This window comes from Phyllobates terribilis, unplaced genomic scaffold, assembly GCF_046119375.1.
Source record: "Phyllobates terribilis strain yellow unplaced genomic scaffold, ASM4611937v1 Scaffold_4__5_contigs__length_816908805, whole genome shotgun sequence".
Taxonomy (NCBI): Eukaryota; Metazoa; Chordata; class Amphibia; order Anura; family Dendrobatidae; genus Phyllobates; species Phyllobates terribilis.
The window spans coordinates 7,010,870-7,027,629 of NW_027362764.1; positions in this window are offsets into that span (position 1 = coordinate 7,010,870).

Consider the following 16,760-nt stretch of genomic DNA (forward strand, 5'->3'; position numbering starts at 1 on the left):
GGTCCTGACACACTGGCCGTCTCTGGAGCAGGGTCCTGACACACCGGCCGTCTCTGGAGCAAGGTCCTGACACACCGGCTGTCTCTGGAGCAGGGTCCTGACACACCGGCCGTCTCTGGAGCAAGGTCCTGACACACCGGCCGTCTCTGGAGCAGGGTCCTGGCACACCGGCCGTCTCTGGAGCAAGGTCCTGACACACCGGCTGTCTCTGGAGCAGGGTTCTGACACACCGGCCGTCTCTGGAGCAAGGTCCTGACACACCGGCCGCCTCTGGAGCAGGGTCCTGACACACCGGCCGTCTCTGGAGCAAGGTCCTGACACACCGGCCGTCTATGGAGCAGGGTCCTGACGCCCCGGCCGTCTATGGAGCAGGGTCCTGATGCCCCGGCCGTCTCTGGAGCAAGGTCCTGACACACCGGCCGTCTCTGGAGCAGGGTCCTGACACACCGTCCGTCTCTGGAGCAGGGTCCTGACGCCCCGGCCGTCTATGGAGCAGGGTCCTGACGCCCCGGCCGTCTATGGAGCAGGGTCCTGATGCCCCGGCCGTCTCTGGAGCAGGGTCCTGACGCCCCGGCCGTCTCTGGAGCAGGGTCCTGACGCCCCGGCCGTCTCTGGAGCAGGGTCCTGACGCCCCGGCCGTCTCTGGAGCAGAGTCCTGGGATCTGTATACTGTCTGCACTGTGGGCGCCGTACCATCTGAGGCCTATAGTCCGGGCAATAGGTTTGTGATACTTGGATGTCTGGATTGAAGCATTTTGAGTTTTATGGTGGGCTGCTGTTAGTTGATTTCTGTACAGAGAGGTCCAATGTCAGGTTTATGGTGGGATGAAAGGTATTGAATCTTTCTTGGAATTTTATAAGTTCTTGTTCAGACACAGTCAAGATTATTAAGATGTCATCGATGTAACGGACATAGGTTAAGGGTTCATGGAAGGTAAAATGTCACATTCCAGTCACTGACAAAATATTGAGCTTGTGAACGTGGCCTTATGGAGAGCAATCTGTCAATCAAACTTTTTTTCTGCCACGGAACCAGAACTTCTTTTTCTTTTGACTAAATGGAGAACACTGGAATAATGTACCGCGCACATCAGGAACGACAAGATCTGAAAAATCCGGCACAACCGGACAGCATGGTGGCTCACTGGTGAGCAATATGCTATATAGGGCGGCACAGTGGCTCAGTGGTTAGCACTGTACGGTGGCTCAGTGGTTAGTACTGTACGGTGGCTCAGTGGTTAGCACTGTATGGTGGCTCAGTGGTTAGCATTGCACGGTGGCTCAGTGGTTAGCACTGCAGCCTTGCAGCGCTGGGGTCCTGGGTTCAAATCCCACCAAGGACGACATCTGCAAGGAGTTTGTATGTTCTCCCCGTGTTTTGTGAGTTTCCTCCGGGTTCTCCGGTTTCCTCCCACACTCCAAAGACTGATAGGGAATCTATTATCCAATGGGGACAGTGATAATGTCCGTACATCGCTGTGGAATTAACGGCGTTATATAAGTGAGTAAAATAAAATAAATAACTGGACAGTGATATCTTCTGTTTAACCAGATGGAGGAAGCCGCCATGCTGCGCCTGCTCTTACCTCTCGCTTCTGTTTGTAGTTTTCTTTCCTACATTGCCATGTGATCTTGCTCTTGTTCTGATCGGTAATGATATCGGCCACACACGCCATCACCACCTGCACGTGATGAGATATTAGTGGCAGTGATACATGTTGGTGGTGATACATTATGGCACCGGTCTGAGGCTCATACAGCAGCGCAGGCTTTCTATGGTCCATGTATGACTGTGGACGAGCTGCGATCAATGAGATGAGTATCTGCTGCTAATAACCTGCGGACGTATCAGTATCCCACATTATCCCCGCACTCAGTGCGGCGGTGACCAAATAGTAATAATCATAAGAGAAGAGCAGAGGTCCACTAATCTATACACATCAGTGATGGGTATATACAGGATAGGATGATGCATTTGGTGCTGGTACACAGACACAGAACCAAGACAGTGGGCAAAGCTTTATCTGGTCTGTATATGTGCATTGTACAGAGGCTTTATCATTTATAGCAAACATTTCTCTCTGTTCCATATCTGCTATTGACTCTACATGTGACATTTTCTGTATGAATCCTACATTCGTCTTTATATATCTGGTGGCTCTATATAATCTACAGCTGGTGTATATGTGGCACCCCAGGGGTCTGGTTTCCACAGTAACAGCAATGTTATGTCTGAGAGCAGGTGGGAGGTCTCTTGGTCAGGGATCCTGTGCATGCCACACCTCCTGCCCAGTCCTGGGAGGGGAAGAACTTCCCCTATAAAAAACCTAGGGCTGAGGCAGGGTTAGTGAGTAGAGAAGAAGTAGAGACAGAGAAGCAGATATAGGAAAAGAACATCAGGAGCTCTGTGGGAGCAGTGCTACAAGGAGTCAGGGGCTGGCAGCTGCAGAGCTCGCCCTGACTGAGAAGTTATCACCAGACCGGAGTCCGAGGCTGTGGGGACTAACTCCTATCCAGCAGCAGAAACCGACCGGCAGGGGATTGCAGGTCCTCTGGCCCAGAAACCCGAAGGCACGGTCACACGCGTGGGACCAGCACCGCCGTCGTGGAGCGGAAGCTACTAGAAGGCCCCGAGTCACCGGCCATACGGGTGAGCACCACACGGTACACTCAGGGACGTGGGCTACTTATACCCGCCTGTGATGAACCTGTAGCCGCCATCTTGGTAATGATAAATCATATCCAGGGATGGCCACACTTCAGCAGCCCCCACCCTTGGGACCTTCTGTTAAAACGTCAACTAGATAGTTTCCCCCCATCCAGGCTCCTGTAAGATAAGAAGCCTACTTAACACTTGAATGCTAGGAGCTTCAAAGACTTCGAGAGGAAACACAGCCAGCAGGGGGGGGTGCTTCGTCTATCTGTACCTGACCATTTGTCCCATAGGACTAGTTTCTTTGTCTGTCACAAGCATGGAGGCATAAGATATAGAAACATGAATAGTACACGCATGTTGCGTGGGATGGGCCAATAAAAAAATATCACGGCGTCCAGGAGCCATTGCGCACACAAGCCTCCGCGGTAGACGTTTGTACGTGCTCTGGAAGCCAAGATATAGCGCGGAGCCATTCCTGAGGACCGTATGGTATCATAATTGATATCAAAAGGTCGGTTACGGCGGCCCGAATCCATGGGAACCCCTGGGGGTATCATGAGACCATCCCAGAAGAAGTTATTGGGTTCCATAGAATTTGGGCTTCTGATCGAAGTTAGACCTGAGGGTGGAGACTGAGCCAGCTGACCTCACCAGCAGTGGGCGGGACGGGGCAGGTAAGATAGCAGGACAGACAAGAGACAAGTCAGTTTTTGACCCAAGAGTGGTGTGCTGAACATCTGAGCACCAGCTGAGGCCACCAAGGGGAGGAGCAGTTTGACCATGCGGTGGTAGGCCTCAGCCTGTAACAAAGAACCGTGCCTGCGACCGCAGAATCCTCTCCCTGCGTCACAAGAAAATCAAGAAACCGGTAACTGATATGCTGTGGTGATTCTGTGTGTTGTATTCCATTGTTGTATAGTTTAGCCTGACCTTATACCTGTGTATATTTAGTTGTATATCGTGTATCTAGTGTATTATTATAATCAATTACCTCAAGTAATTGTGGGCCTGCCTTTTATTCTGCATAACGAACGCACGTCCGTGTGAGCTCGGCTCAAGCCAAAAACGCTACCCAGGGTTGGTTCCTGACCCGATATAGGCCTATTCACGGACTGGGCGTATATCTAAAATAGGGACTGGTGGCAGCATACCAACTGGGGATTGGGGAAGGCTGGTAGTGACGGTCGGAGGTTCAGATATATATATTCCTGGCGCGGCCAAGGAAGATATATATACCGCCCTCACTACAGAGGGCCCCGATACCCAGTAGGTTACAGGACAGTCTCCCTGGCGACCGCTTATCCTAGGTGCAGTTCCTTGACTGACCTGAGGCTAAGAGGGCGCTAGCGAGTTGTGCTGTGTAGTGACGTTACGGTTTAGTGACGTTGAAGGGATAACACACTACCGTGTTCCCTGCGCTGGTTGCAGCTTCCTGGCACTACTTTCTCTAGGTGCAGTACCTTGACTGACCTGAGAGGTAAGGGGGCGCCAGAGAGCTGCACCCACCGGCCGGCTTTCATCACATTGGTGGCAGAGCGGTGGGATTGCAGAATAATAGTGTTGTGGGACCCCTACTCCCAGGCACTAAAGACTGCCAGTGGTAACTTCCACTGCTGGAGTCTTAAGGTCAGCCCAACGTTAGACGGTCAGGCTAAAAGTATAACAAGGTGTGTGCAAACTCAGGGTTGCAGCGGTGTCGGTTACCAAGATGGCAGACGGCACCAGGAGCAAGACCCTGCAGGAGGCTAATGCTACGGTCCGTGTGGCAGGAGGGGAGGACATTGTTACTCATGGCGAGGAGGAGTCCAGCCCGGGCACCTCAGGGAGCCAGTCCCCAGTATACGGTCCCGCAGTGGGCTGCCCACCACCTACCCAGCCCAGCCTGTCCAGATCACAAGCCCTTTTACAAGCGGCTATGGCAAGTCTCCAGTCTCATGGCGATGCCGTCTACAAAACCCTCCTGGCAGCATCAGAGAAGGCAGCGGAGGAGGAGCGCGAAGCTGCGGAGCGCCGGGAGGCTGCGGAGCGTGAAGCTGCAGAGCGCCGGGAGGCTGCGGAGCGTGCAGAGCGAGCTGCGGAGCGCCAGCACCAACTGGACCTGGCCCAGCGGGGGCTTCCGCTAGAGCAACCAACCCATCAGGAGACCAAGTCGTCCAAAGTCCGAGCTGAGGACTTCCCTCTACTGGAGAAGGATGGGGACCTGGACTCCTTTCTGGTGGCATTTGAACGGACCTGTCTTCAGCACCATCTGGCCCGGGATCAGTGGGCCAGATACCTGACCCCCCGTTTGAGGGGTAAGTCCCTGGATGCCTTGGGGGACTTACCTGCCGGGGAGGTACAGAACTACGACTGCATCAAGCGGGCCCTGATCCGGCAGTACAACCTCACTCCCGAGTCGTACCGCCAGAAGTTCCGGAGCCTGCTGCGTGGCCCCAAGGACACCTGGACCGATCATATGCGGGCGCTGTTGAGAGCCGCAGAGCACTGGACCTTGGGTCTAGCGCTTACTACCCGCCAGGAGGTCCAGGAACTGTTCGTCACGGAGCAGTTTTTGTGGAACTGCCCAGAGGACCTCCGACAGTTCCTCCGTGACCGAAAACCAACAGGGGCTTCTGCTACAGCCGCCCTGGCAGACGAGTATGCCAATAACAGGGCGCCTGAGCTGAAGAAGTCTGCCAGCAGCACCTGGAGAGGGGGTAAGCCCAGTCATGCCCCTGTTTCCCCGGCCCCTAGAACACAAGGGGTGTATCCCCCTGTTGCCCTCTCCAGGCAAGGACCAGACGTAAGACGTTGTCATCTATGCAACAAACCAGGACACTTTAGGGCTGAGTGTCCCCAGCGCCAAAAGACCCCATCCCAGTCCCAGAGAGCGCCCAATGTTTTGTGTGTGGGAGGGGGTGGTGGTAGGTCCCTGGACAACATCCAACCCGTCACCATAGGCCGTTCTGCGGTCATGGGACTGCGGGACACGGGCGCTGAACGAACACTGGTACGGCCTGAGGTGGTGTCCCCCCAGGACTTGGTACCAGGAAAGACTCTTTCCGTCTCCGGGGTTGGAGGCGTGGAGCCGGCACTTCCCGTTGCCATGGTGTATTTGGACTGGGGTGCCGGAAGGGGGATGCGGGAGGTGGGAGTAACGCCAAATATTCCCGCAAATGTTTTATTAGGGACCGACTTGGGGCGTCTAGTATCGCAGTATGTACCCTCTGAACCCCCAAGTTCGGCCCCCCAAGAGTGTATTGATTTGTCTGCTGCTAATGCCAACCATGTTGTATGTAGTGTGTGTCCTGCTGAGGAGGAGGGAGTGAAACCTGAGGGTAACACCTGCACAGACACAACACAAACAGGGTTAGTGAAAGCAGGTGGGGAGTGTGGGGATGCCCGCAGAGGTGCTCAGCCGGCGTGCCGTGACCTCTTGTCCTCCGGTGAGGGAGGGGGCGGGCAGGATTCTGTAGAGGGAAGCTCAGGGATGGAGAGGGGGGCAGCTACCGGCAGTGTAGGGCTCCCAGGGGTATCCAGGCTGCTGAGTATAGGCCCACTGCAGGGGGAGGAACAGGCCATGGGAGGTGGGGGTGTCCCAAGAGAGGAGCCGCCAGGTAAGACCCCAGGGCAGGAGTTCCCCACATCCGAGATGTCCAAAGGCCTAGGAAGCCTGCCTGATCGGGCGGCTTGGTCAGAAACAGAGGGGAAGCAGGCACTACCCACGGTCACAGCGGTCATAGCCGCTGTCACCAGGAGTGGGAGCGCCGGAGCCCAAGGAGCCTTGCAGAGGTCCGACGGCTTCCCCACTTCTGACCAAGTGTCTGCCGGGTCAGACAGCGGCCAGGTGACATGCCCGGAGGGGCTGACAGAGGATGTGGCAGTTTCGTCGATTCTGGCCACATCAAGTCAGGAATTTCAGGCTGCGTTGGAAGCAGACGACAGCCTGAAAGCTCTCAAGGAACAGGCGGCACAGCCTCCCATGGAGTCAGACTGCGAGCGTGTGGTCTGGGACCAGGGACGGCTGTACCGGGTAACGGTCCAGCAGGGTTCACCGGAGGCGTGGCCCAGGGACCGACAGTTAGTGGTACCCTATCCGTTCAGGGCGGAATTGTTGCGGATCGCACACGAGATTCCGATGGCCGGACACCTAGGGATCGCTAAAACCAAGGCCAGGATAGCTCAGCATTTCTACTGGCCTGGGATGGGAGCCGCGGTGGGTGCCTACTGCCGTTCGTGTGACACCTGTCAGAGGGTGGGGAAGGCGGGGCCGCGCCCCAAAGCCCCACTGGTAACTCTGCCAATCATCGAAGAGCCTTTCTCGAGGGTCGCTGTGGATCTTATTGGACCTCTGTCCACTCCCAGCCACTCCGGGAAATGCTTCATACTCACGGTAGTGGACTATGCCACCCGGTACCCGGAAGCGGTAGCTTTGTCGTCCATTCGGGCCGACAAGGTGGCTACCGCCTTACTGGAGATCTTCTCCAGAGTGGGTTTCCCCCAAGAAATGCTCACCGACCGAGGGACCCAGTTCATGTCGCGGCTGATGGAGTCCCTCTGTAAGCAAATGCAGGTGCAACATCTGGTGGCCAGCCCGTATCACCCACAGACTAATGGCCTGTGTGAGCGGTTCAATGGCACCTTAAAGCAGATGCTTAAGATGTTGGTCGACTCCCACGGGAGAGACTGGGAGCGTTACCTCCCACACCTCCTATTTGCTTACCGGGAGGTTCCGCAGGCCTCAACGGGGTTCTCCCCCTTTGAGCTCCTGTACGGGCGACGGGTATGGGGCCCCCTGGCTCTGGTGAAGGAAGCATGGGAAGGGGATTTGGCCACCCCCGAGGTGTCGGTCATCGAGTATGTCGTGCGCCACCGGGACAGGATGATGGCCTTGGCAAAGCTGGTGCAGGACAATATGGCCCAGGCCCAGGCCGACCAGAAGCGGTGGTACGACCAGAATGCTTGTGAGAGGACCTACCAGGTGGGTCAAAAGGTGTGGGTACTGGTCCCCGTACCACAGAACAAGCTTCAGGCAGCCTGGGAAGGTCCCTACTTCGTGCACCAGAAACTCAATGCCGTCACCTATCTGGTCACCCTGGATCACGCCCGTGGAAGGAGGAAGGCCTTCCACGTGAACATGATGAAGGCTCATCATGAGCGGGAAGCGACTGCCCACCCAGTGTGCAACCTTCCCGAGGAAGGAGAGGTAGAAACCCTCCTGGATCTGCTCACCCAAGCCAAGGCGGGTGGGTCCATCGAGGATGTGGGGGTTGGCCACCAGCTCACGGAGGACCAACGGTCCCAGCTGGGGACCACCCTGCACCCCTTCCGGGGGCTGTTCAGCAGCCTGCCCGGAAGGACTGAGATGGCTGTCCACGACGTGGACACTGGCGATCACCCGCCGATCCGGCGTTCAGCATATCGGGTCTCTTTCGAGGTGCAGGGAAACATGCGCCAAGAGATAGACGAGATGCTGAAGCTGGGGGTGATCCAGGCATCCAGCAGCGCGTGGGCCTCGCCTGTAGTCCTCGTACCAAAGAAGGACCGAACTACACGGTTCTGCGTGGACTACCGGGGGCTCAACGCTGTAACGGCCACCGATGCGTTCCCCATACCACGCATCGATGACCTGCTCGATCGGATGGCCGGGGCTAAGTACCTGACCATCATGGATCTGAGCCGGGGGTACTGGCAGATTCCTCTGACCCCCGCGGCAAGGGAACGCTCTGCCTTTATCACCCCTTTTGGACTGTACGAGTCCACAGTGATGCCATTCGGCATGAAGAATGCCCCTGCCACTTTTCAGCGGATGGTCAATACGCTGCTTGAGGGACTTGAAGGGTACGCGGCTGCGTACTTGGACGATATTGCAGTCTTCAGTCCCACTTGGGAGGATCACCTAGAGCACCTGCGGCAGGTGCTCGGTCGGATCCACCGGGCAGGCTTGACCATCAAGCCGGAAAAGTGCCAGCTGGGCATGAGTGAGGTCCTCTACCTGGGTCACCGGGTAGGCGGGGGGGTTCTGAAGCCAGAACCGGGTAAAGTGGATGCCATCGCATCCTGGCCCACTCCTAGGACCAAAAAGCAGGTGATGTCCTTCTTGGGGACCGCCGGGTACTATAGGAGGTTCGTCCCACACTATAGCACCCTGGCCAAGCCCCTGACGGACCTCACCAAGAAGAAGCTGCCCGTCGCAGTCGACTGGACAGTCGCCTGCGAGACAGCTTTCGGGGCACTCAAGGCCGCCCTAAGTAGCTCCCCTGTACTGCAAGCTGCCGACTTCGACCGGCCGTTTGTGGTACAGACCGACGCCAGTGACTTTGGCCTCGGTGCTGTGCTAAGTCAGGTCAACACGACAGGCCAGGAACATCCTGTCTTGTACCTGAGCAGGAAGCTACTGCCCCGGGAGGTGGCTTACTCCACGGTGGAAAAAGAATGCCTGGCAATTGTATGGGCCCTGCAGCGTCTGCAGCCCTACTTGTACGGGAGCCATTTCACCGTGGAGACGGACCACAACCCCCTCAGCTGGTTACACACGGTCTCTGGGTCGAATGGCAGGTTGCTACGCTGGAGCCTCGCTCTCCAGCAGTACCACTTCTCCATTCGCCACAGAAGAGGCCGTGACCACGGTAACGCTGACGGGTTATCCCGGCAAGGGGAGGGTGCAGAAGGACGCACGGGGGAACACAGGAATGTGCTACCCCCTCGCGCCCTCGTATAGGGGGAGGTGTGATGAACCTGTAGCCGCCATCTTGGTAATGATAAATCATATCCAGGGATGGCCACACTTCAGCAGCCCCCACCCTTGGGACCTTCTGTTAAAACGTCAACTAGATAGTTTCCCCCCATCCAGGCTCCTGTAAGATAAGAAGCCTACTTAACACTTGAATGCTAGGAGCTTCAAAGACTTCGAGAGGAAACACAGCCAGCAGGGGGGGGTGCTTCGTCTATCTGTACCTGACCATTTGTCCCATAGGACTAGTTTCTTTGTCTGTCACAAGCATGGAGGCATAAGATATAGAAACATGAATAGTACACGCATGTTGCGTGGGATGGGCCAATAAAAAAATATCACGGCGTCCCGGAGCCATTGCGCACACAAGCCTCCGCGGTAGACGTTTGTACGTGCTCTGGAAGCCAAGATATAGCGCGGAGCCATTCCTGAGGACCGTATGGTATCATAATTGATATCAAAAGGTCGGTTACGGCGGCCCGAATCCATGGGAACCCCTGGGGGTATCATGAGACCATCCCAGAAGAAGTTATTGGGTTCCATAGAATTTGGGCTTCTGATCGAAGTTAGACCTGAGGGTGGAGACTGAGCCAGCTGACCTCACCAGCAGTGGGCGGGACGGGGCAGGTAAGATAGCAGGACAGACAAGAGACAAGTCAGTTTTTGACCCAAGAGTGGTGTGCTGAACATCTGAGCACCAGCTGAGGCCACCAAGGGGAGGAGCAGTTTGACCATGCGGTGGTAGGCCTCAGCCTGTAACAAAGAACCGTGCCTGCGACCGCAGAATCCTCTCCCTGCGTCACAAGAAAATCAAGAAACCGGTAACTGATATGCTGTGGTGATTCTGTGTGTTGTATTCCATTGTTGTATAGTTTAGCCTGACCTTATACCTGTGTATATTTAGTTGTATATCGTGTATCTAGTGTATTATTATAATCAATTACCTCAAGTAATTGTGGGCCTGCCTTTTATTCTGCATAACGAACGCACGTCCGTGTGAGCTCGGCTCAAGCCAAAAACGCTACCCAGGGTTGGTTCCTGACCCGATATAGGCCCATTCACGGACTGGGCGTATATCTAAAATAGGGACTGGTGGCAGCATACCAACTGGGGATTGGGGAAGGCTGGTAGTGACGGTCGGAGGTTCAGATATATATATTCCTGGCGCGGCCAAGGAAGATATATATACCGCCCTCACTACAGAGGGCCCCGATACCCAGTAGGTTACAGGACAGTCTCCCTGGCGACCGCTTATCCTAGGTGCAGTTCCTTGACTGACCTGAGGCTAAGAGGGCGCTAGCGAGTTGTGCTGTGTAGTGACGTTACGGTTTAGTGACGTTGAAGGGATAACACACTACCGTGTTCCCTGCGCTGGTTGCAGCTTCCTGGCACTACTTTCTCTAGGTGCAGTACCTTGACTGACCTGAGAGGTAAGGGGGCGCCAGAGAGCTGCACCCACCGGCCGGCTTTCATCACACCGCCTCTAGCAAGGTAGCCGGAAGAGTATCGTTAGTTTGGGAGGCCTACAACTCCGCCTGGCCAGGGGAGATCCCATCTGCTCAAGGACTGACCAGGCCCCAATCGCTAGCCAGTACTCCGGGAGGGTCTATCTTTGTCACCAGTAAGGACCCTGAACTACACCGTACCGTCTCCGAGTGGTTCCTGCTACCCCCATCATCCACGTCGGCTGCCCTGAGGCCATACCCCTCCCGTTGAGGGTTATACTATCACGCTGCACAATCCTACCACCGGCCTCAGCGGTCTGCCCTGCAGCAGCAGCTCCTTAGCTGTACTCAACGGGTGGCGTAGTCGTCCAACATCTACCGCTAATACAGCGCCACTTAGTCTGACTCCCTGGGCACGGACCGGATCACCGCCACGAGACTACAACCCTAAAGAGATCTGGCTCCGGGTAAGCTCCCGCGTGCGCAACGCAGCGCGACACAGGCCCAGGGGCGCGTCAACTTTTGGCGTAGTCGGCAGGATTTCGTGCCCGCAACCACCGGGTACTGCGTGCCTGAAAAAGACTGTTCAAACTTACCTGTGGTGAAGATTCCCGCCATCCGGCGCCATCTTCGGCCTTCTTCCCGCCATACGTGGAGTTTTCCCACCATTGGACGCCATTTGAGGACGCCGCGCGGGAAGAAGAGGGGCGTGGACTCCGAAAGCGCGCGAGAACTGAAGCCCCGCCTCACGTCCGGACGTTGCGTAAGGTCCTGGAAGGAGCCCAGCAGACGCCGACGTCACAGGAGCGCGACGGAAGGTCCTCAACCCTGACGATCCACTGCGGAGCCGCGGCCTACGGAAGAGGATCATCGCAAGGTAGGCCACGGTCCACTAGGGGGGAGAAGGATGTCGGATACGGAGGAGAGCTTCACCGCTTCAACCCCCGCCAGCGCCACCGCTGTTGCGGTCATGCCTTTCACCATGCCCTATATCCCGGGGGCAGCCTGGCTACCCCAGTACTCAGGGGAGTCACATACCCTGCATGACTTTAGAGAAAAGCTGGATAGCCTCTTCCAGGTGTACCCCCTCACAGAGGAGCAAAAGGTGAGCATCCTGGTGGCCCAATTAACCGGGGCAGCCCAAAGGGAGGTAAAGTCCTGGCCACCTGGGGGGAGGACTGTCGCAGGGATACTAACCCGGCTGAGGGACACCTTTGATACCCGCACCTCAGCCGAGATCAAGCTTAGATTCTACGGGTGCAAACAGCGGGCACATGAGAGTATAAGGGACTATGCCCTGAACCTACAAGAGGCCCTGAGAGCCATTAAGCAGACCGACCCTGACGGCGTGGGAGACGAGGACAGGCTGTTGACTGAACAATTTATAGAGGGTTTATATTGCAATGCCCACCGAACCCAGTTGCGGGCAATGGCCTTACAGGACCCTCATCTGGGATTTGCACAGTTCAAGGACAGAGCCATCCGGGTGCTTCGAGAACCGGCACCAGGTGGCGTTGTGACCCCCAGACGCCCCACTACCACTTACCACCAGGAGGCGGCGCCCTTGTTGGCAGGGCCTGTGGGAGCTGGTGCGCAGGCTTTGAACAATGACCCGGCTCCAGACCTGCACCATCAGGTCCAAGAGCTAGCTAAAAGCGTTGCTGCGCTAACCCGAACTGTGCAGTCTTTACAGGTTTCCACTCCAGGGAAGATCCAGCTGGCATCCGGACCGGAGGACATCCCGTGGCGTCGACCAAGGAGGACCCCACAGGCCAGAGGAAGACCCAGCGACCGATACAACGAGGACGGACGACCCATCTGCCGCCGCTGCAATCAACCCGGACATATGGCAAGGTACTGTCCTTTAAACTGGCACAACCTGGGGTAGAGGGCCAACCCCCACGAAAAAGATCACCAGGCCCATCGAACTGGCGCAACAAATATGTGGGAGGACGTCCAGTCTTACCCGTGGTACTGGATGGCATTCCTATGAGTGCCCTACTGGACACCGGGTCACAGGTCACCACCATCCCGTACGTGCTCTTCAAGCAGTACTGGAATGACTCGGATATCACCCGCTACCCTGACGACGACTTGAGTATCATCGCCAGCAATGGTCAGCCCGTGCCACAGATTGGATTTAAAGAGGTGACCATTAAAATTGGTAGAGTCGAACTGGCAGCACAGGGACTGATCATTGTAGACATTGACAAACACGAGAGTCACCCAAAGATAACTCTAGGAACTAATGTGATTGAAAATTGTCTTGCAGAGGTGATTTTCCTTTTACAGCAGGTTGCCAAGAACGCCAGCTCCGGCGAGCAGCGAGTGCTCCAGAAAGAGATCCGGGCACTGATGCGACGGCAACAGCTAGAACTCTCCGGTGGTGAGATTGGTAGCGTGCGAATCTGTGACCCTTTCCCTATTGCCATGCCCCCGAAAAGTGAAATGATGATTTGGTGCCGGGCAGCTATTGGTCTGAGAGGTAGAGATTACCAGGCAATGGTAGAACCAGTTTACTCAGACAGTAGGCCCACCATTTTGACAGCACGGGGGGTGGTCAATGTACGCCATGGGAGGGTGCCCGTTCGCATAATAAATATCGGGAAGAGGGAAGTGTACCTGCCCCGGTATGCCACGCTAGCCAAATTGTATACCATCAATCAAGATTCCATACGGTCCGTAGAACCCTTGCCTCCATCTTCCCGGAGGAAGGTAACGGCTCTCAGAAAACAATGGAGGACTGGTGTCAGCAATTACATTTGGGTACTGACTCCACTCCCTCACACCAGAAACAGGGAGTCTATCGGGTGGTTCAAGAGTACGAGAGAGTGTTTAGTAAACACCCGTTAGACTTCGGGCGAGTCAAGGGGGTAGAACACCACATCCCCACGGGAGACCATCCTCCCATAAAAGAGAGGTATCGACCCGTACCCCCTGCACACTACCAACACGCCAAGGGGATGCTTAGAGACATGAAGGAGGCTGGGGTGATCAGGGATAGCTGTAGCCCCTGGGCAGCTCCACTAGTCTTAGTCAAAAAGAAAGACAACACCATGAGGATGTGTGTAGATTACTGGAAAATCAATCGTATCACACACAAAGATGCGTACCCCTTACCAAGGATAGAGGAGTCTTTGGCTGCGTTAAGATCTGCTAACTTCTTCTCTACCTTGGATCTCACTAGTGGGTACTGGCAGGTTCCTGTAGCAGAGGCGGACCGGGAGAAGACCGCATTCACCACCCCGATGGGACTTAGCGAGTTTACCTGCATGCCGTTCGGACTCTGCAACGCACCAGGAACCTTCCAACGATTAATGGAGTGCTGTCTGGGCCACAGAAACTTCGAGACGGTCCTGCTGTACCTGGACGATGTCATCATATATTCCAAGACGTATGAGGACCACCTGAAACACCTGGCGGAAGTGTTCGAAGCTCTTGGCAAGCTACGGCCTAAAGGTGAAACCCTCCAAGTGTCACCTCCTGAAACCAAAGGTGCAGTACCTGGGACACGTGGTGAGCGCTGATGGAGTCGCTCCCGACCCTGATAAGATCACCGCAATTAAGGAATGGCCAAGTCCCTCCAGTGTAAAGGAAGTGCGGCAGTTCCTCGGGTTGGTAGGCTATTACCGCAGATTCATCCCCGGTTTCACCAAAAAGGCAGCTCCTATGCAGGACCTCCTGATAGGCCAGTCCCGGAAGGCCAAGAACCAGAAGCCACCCTTCAGATGGGAGAAGTTAGAAGAAGAGTCCTTCCGCCAGCTGAAGATGGCCCTCACGGGGGATGAAATCCTGGCGTACCCTGATTACAGCCAGCCCTTTATCCTCTACACCGACGCAAGTAACATCGGGCTAGGAGCCGTGCTGTCCCAGATCCAGCAGGGGAAAGAACGAGTAATCGCTTACGCCAGCCGAAAACTGCGACCCACCGAGAGAAACCCTGAGAATTACAGCTCATTTAAGCTAGAGTTCCTGGCAGTGGTGTGGGCAGTCACCGAACGCTTTAAGCACTACCTCGCTTCTTCCCGGTTCACCGTGTACACGGATAACAACCCGTTGACACACCTGGACACGGCAAGACTCGGTGCCCTAGAGCAGAGATGGATGGCCCGTCTGTCCAACTACGAGTTCACAATCAAATACCGGGCAGGACGCTCCAATACCAACGCGGACGCCCTGTCCAGGATGCCAAACCTACCGGACGTAGGAGAAGATCCAGAGGGACTGGAAGAAGTCGAACTCCCCGCGTTCCACCGTCATGGGACTATCCAGTATTCCCATCGGGTAAGGAGTAAGCAAGCCGCTACGTTTAACCCCTTGCCTCACTACAACTGGGAGGAAACGCAAGACAGTGACCCTGCCGTCCGACTGGTGAAAGAGATGCTGACTCGGCCAGAGGCTCGCCTTGACCCAGACGCTCCGGAGGAAGCCAAGCAACTGTGGGCTGAGAAGAGTCGACTGTTCCTTTATAAGGGGAAGTTGTGCCGCCGAATGGTTAACTCCCGGACGCATGAACTAATCTGGCAAGTAGTGGTGCCACGAAGAGACGCAGCCGTGGTGATGGAGGCATACCACGATGGGGCTGGACACTTCGGATGGAAGAAGCTGGAGTTCCTGCTGCGCGGGCGGTTCCACTGGGTAGGCATGAGGGGAACCATCGAGAGGTGGTGCAGAGACTGTGGCCCGTGCAACCTAAGAAGGAAGGACCGTGCCAGCCAGAAGACTCCCCTGCAGTCCATCGTCACCCGGCAGCCGTTGGAACTGGTAGCCTTGGATCATGTAAAACTGACCCCAAGCAGAAGTGGCTACGTCTACGCACTAACCATCGTGGATCACTACTCCCGGTTCTTGGTTGTCGTCCCCGTCAAGGACTTAACCGCTCGAACAGCAGCTAGAGCCTTCCAGCAGCATTTCTGCCGTCCACACGGGTACCCGGACCAAGTGTTGACAGACCAGGGACCTGCCTTTGAAGCGGAGGTCTTCCAAGAATTCTGCACTCTGTATGGCTGCCGGAAGATAAGGACGACACCCTATCATCCGCAAACTAATGGACTTTGTGAGAAAATGAACCAGGTGGTGATAGATCTTCTGAAAACATTGCCCCTGGAAGAACGCAGTCTGTGGCCTGAGAGGCTGCCCGACCTAGTGGACCTATACAACCACATCCCGGTAGGTTCCACCAACTGTACCCCGGCTTACCTGATGAGGGCAAGACCTGGTAAGCTACCTGTTGACCTGGAGATGGGAGTCCTGACACCCGAGGACACTTCACCAGAAGCAGACTGGGACACAGAGAGGCAGCAGCAGTACCGGAAAGTACAGGAGAGCGTGGAGCGAAGTCTCTGTCAAGCTAGGGAAAGACAAGAGAAAACTTACAACCAGTATGCTCCCGCTGTTCCCCTGGTACCCGGAGAGCAGGTCTTGAAGAGGAAAAGGCGGCTCCACAAGTTGGACGACCAGTGGGAGAAGGACCCGTACATCGTACTGCCCTCAAGCCACGACAACCCAAAGGTCTGTACCATCAGTAAAGACGGAGGGGAAACCACAACCATTGTATCCCGGGATCACCTGAAGAAGTGTCCCGAACAGCTACGGAACCCTGAAGAGGAACAAGAAGACCCTCGACCCGTAGAGGAAAGGGAAGATATGGTTAGTACTGTGCTCGGAGACTTCCCTCGGTCTTGGACTCAAGTCAATGGCGCAGTTGTGGTACCCGTACTCACCTTCCTCCAACCAGCATCCCAAGCACCTACGGAGCAACAGGTAGAGCTGGAAGAACAGCCGGTCCAGGAGGCAGAAGACCCCACACCAGCAGACCAGGAGGATCAACCCTCTGCTTATAGTGAACCTGCCATGCCTCTAGTGAGCCAAAGGGCCCGTGGACAGCTGCGCAGTTTACCCTTGACAGTTCCTACACCCTGTAGTTCGGGGCTAGACAGTCAGCTCC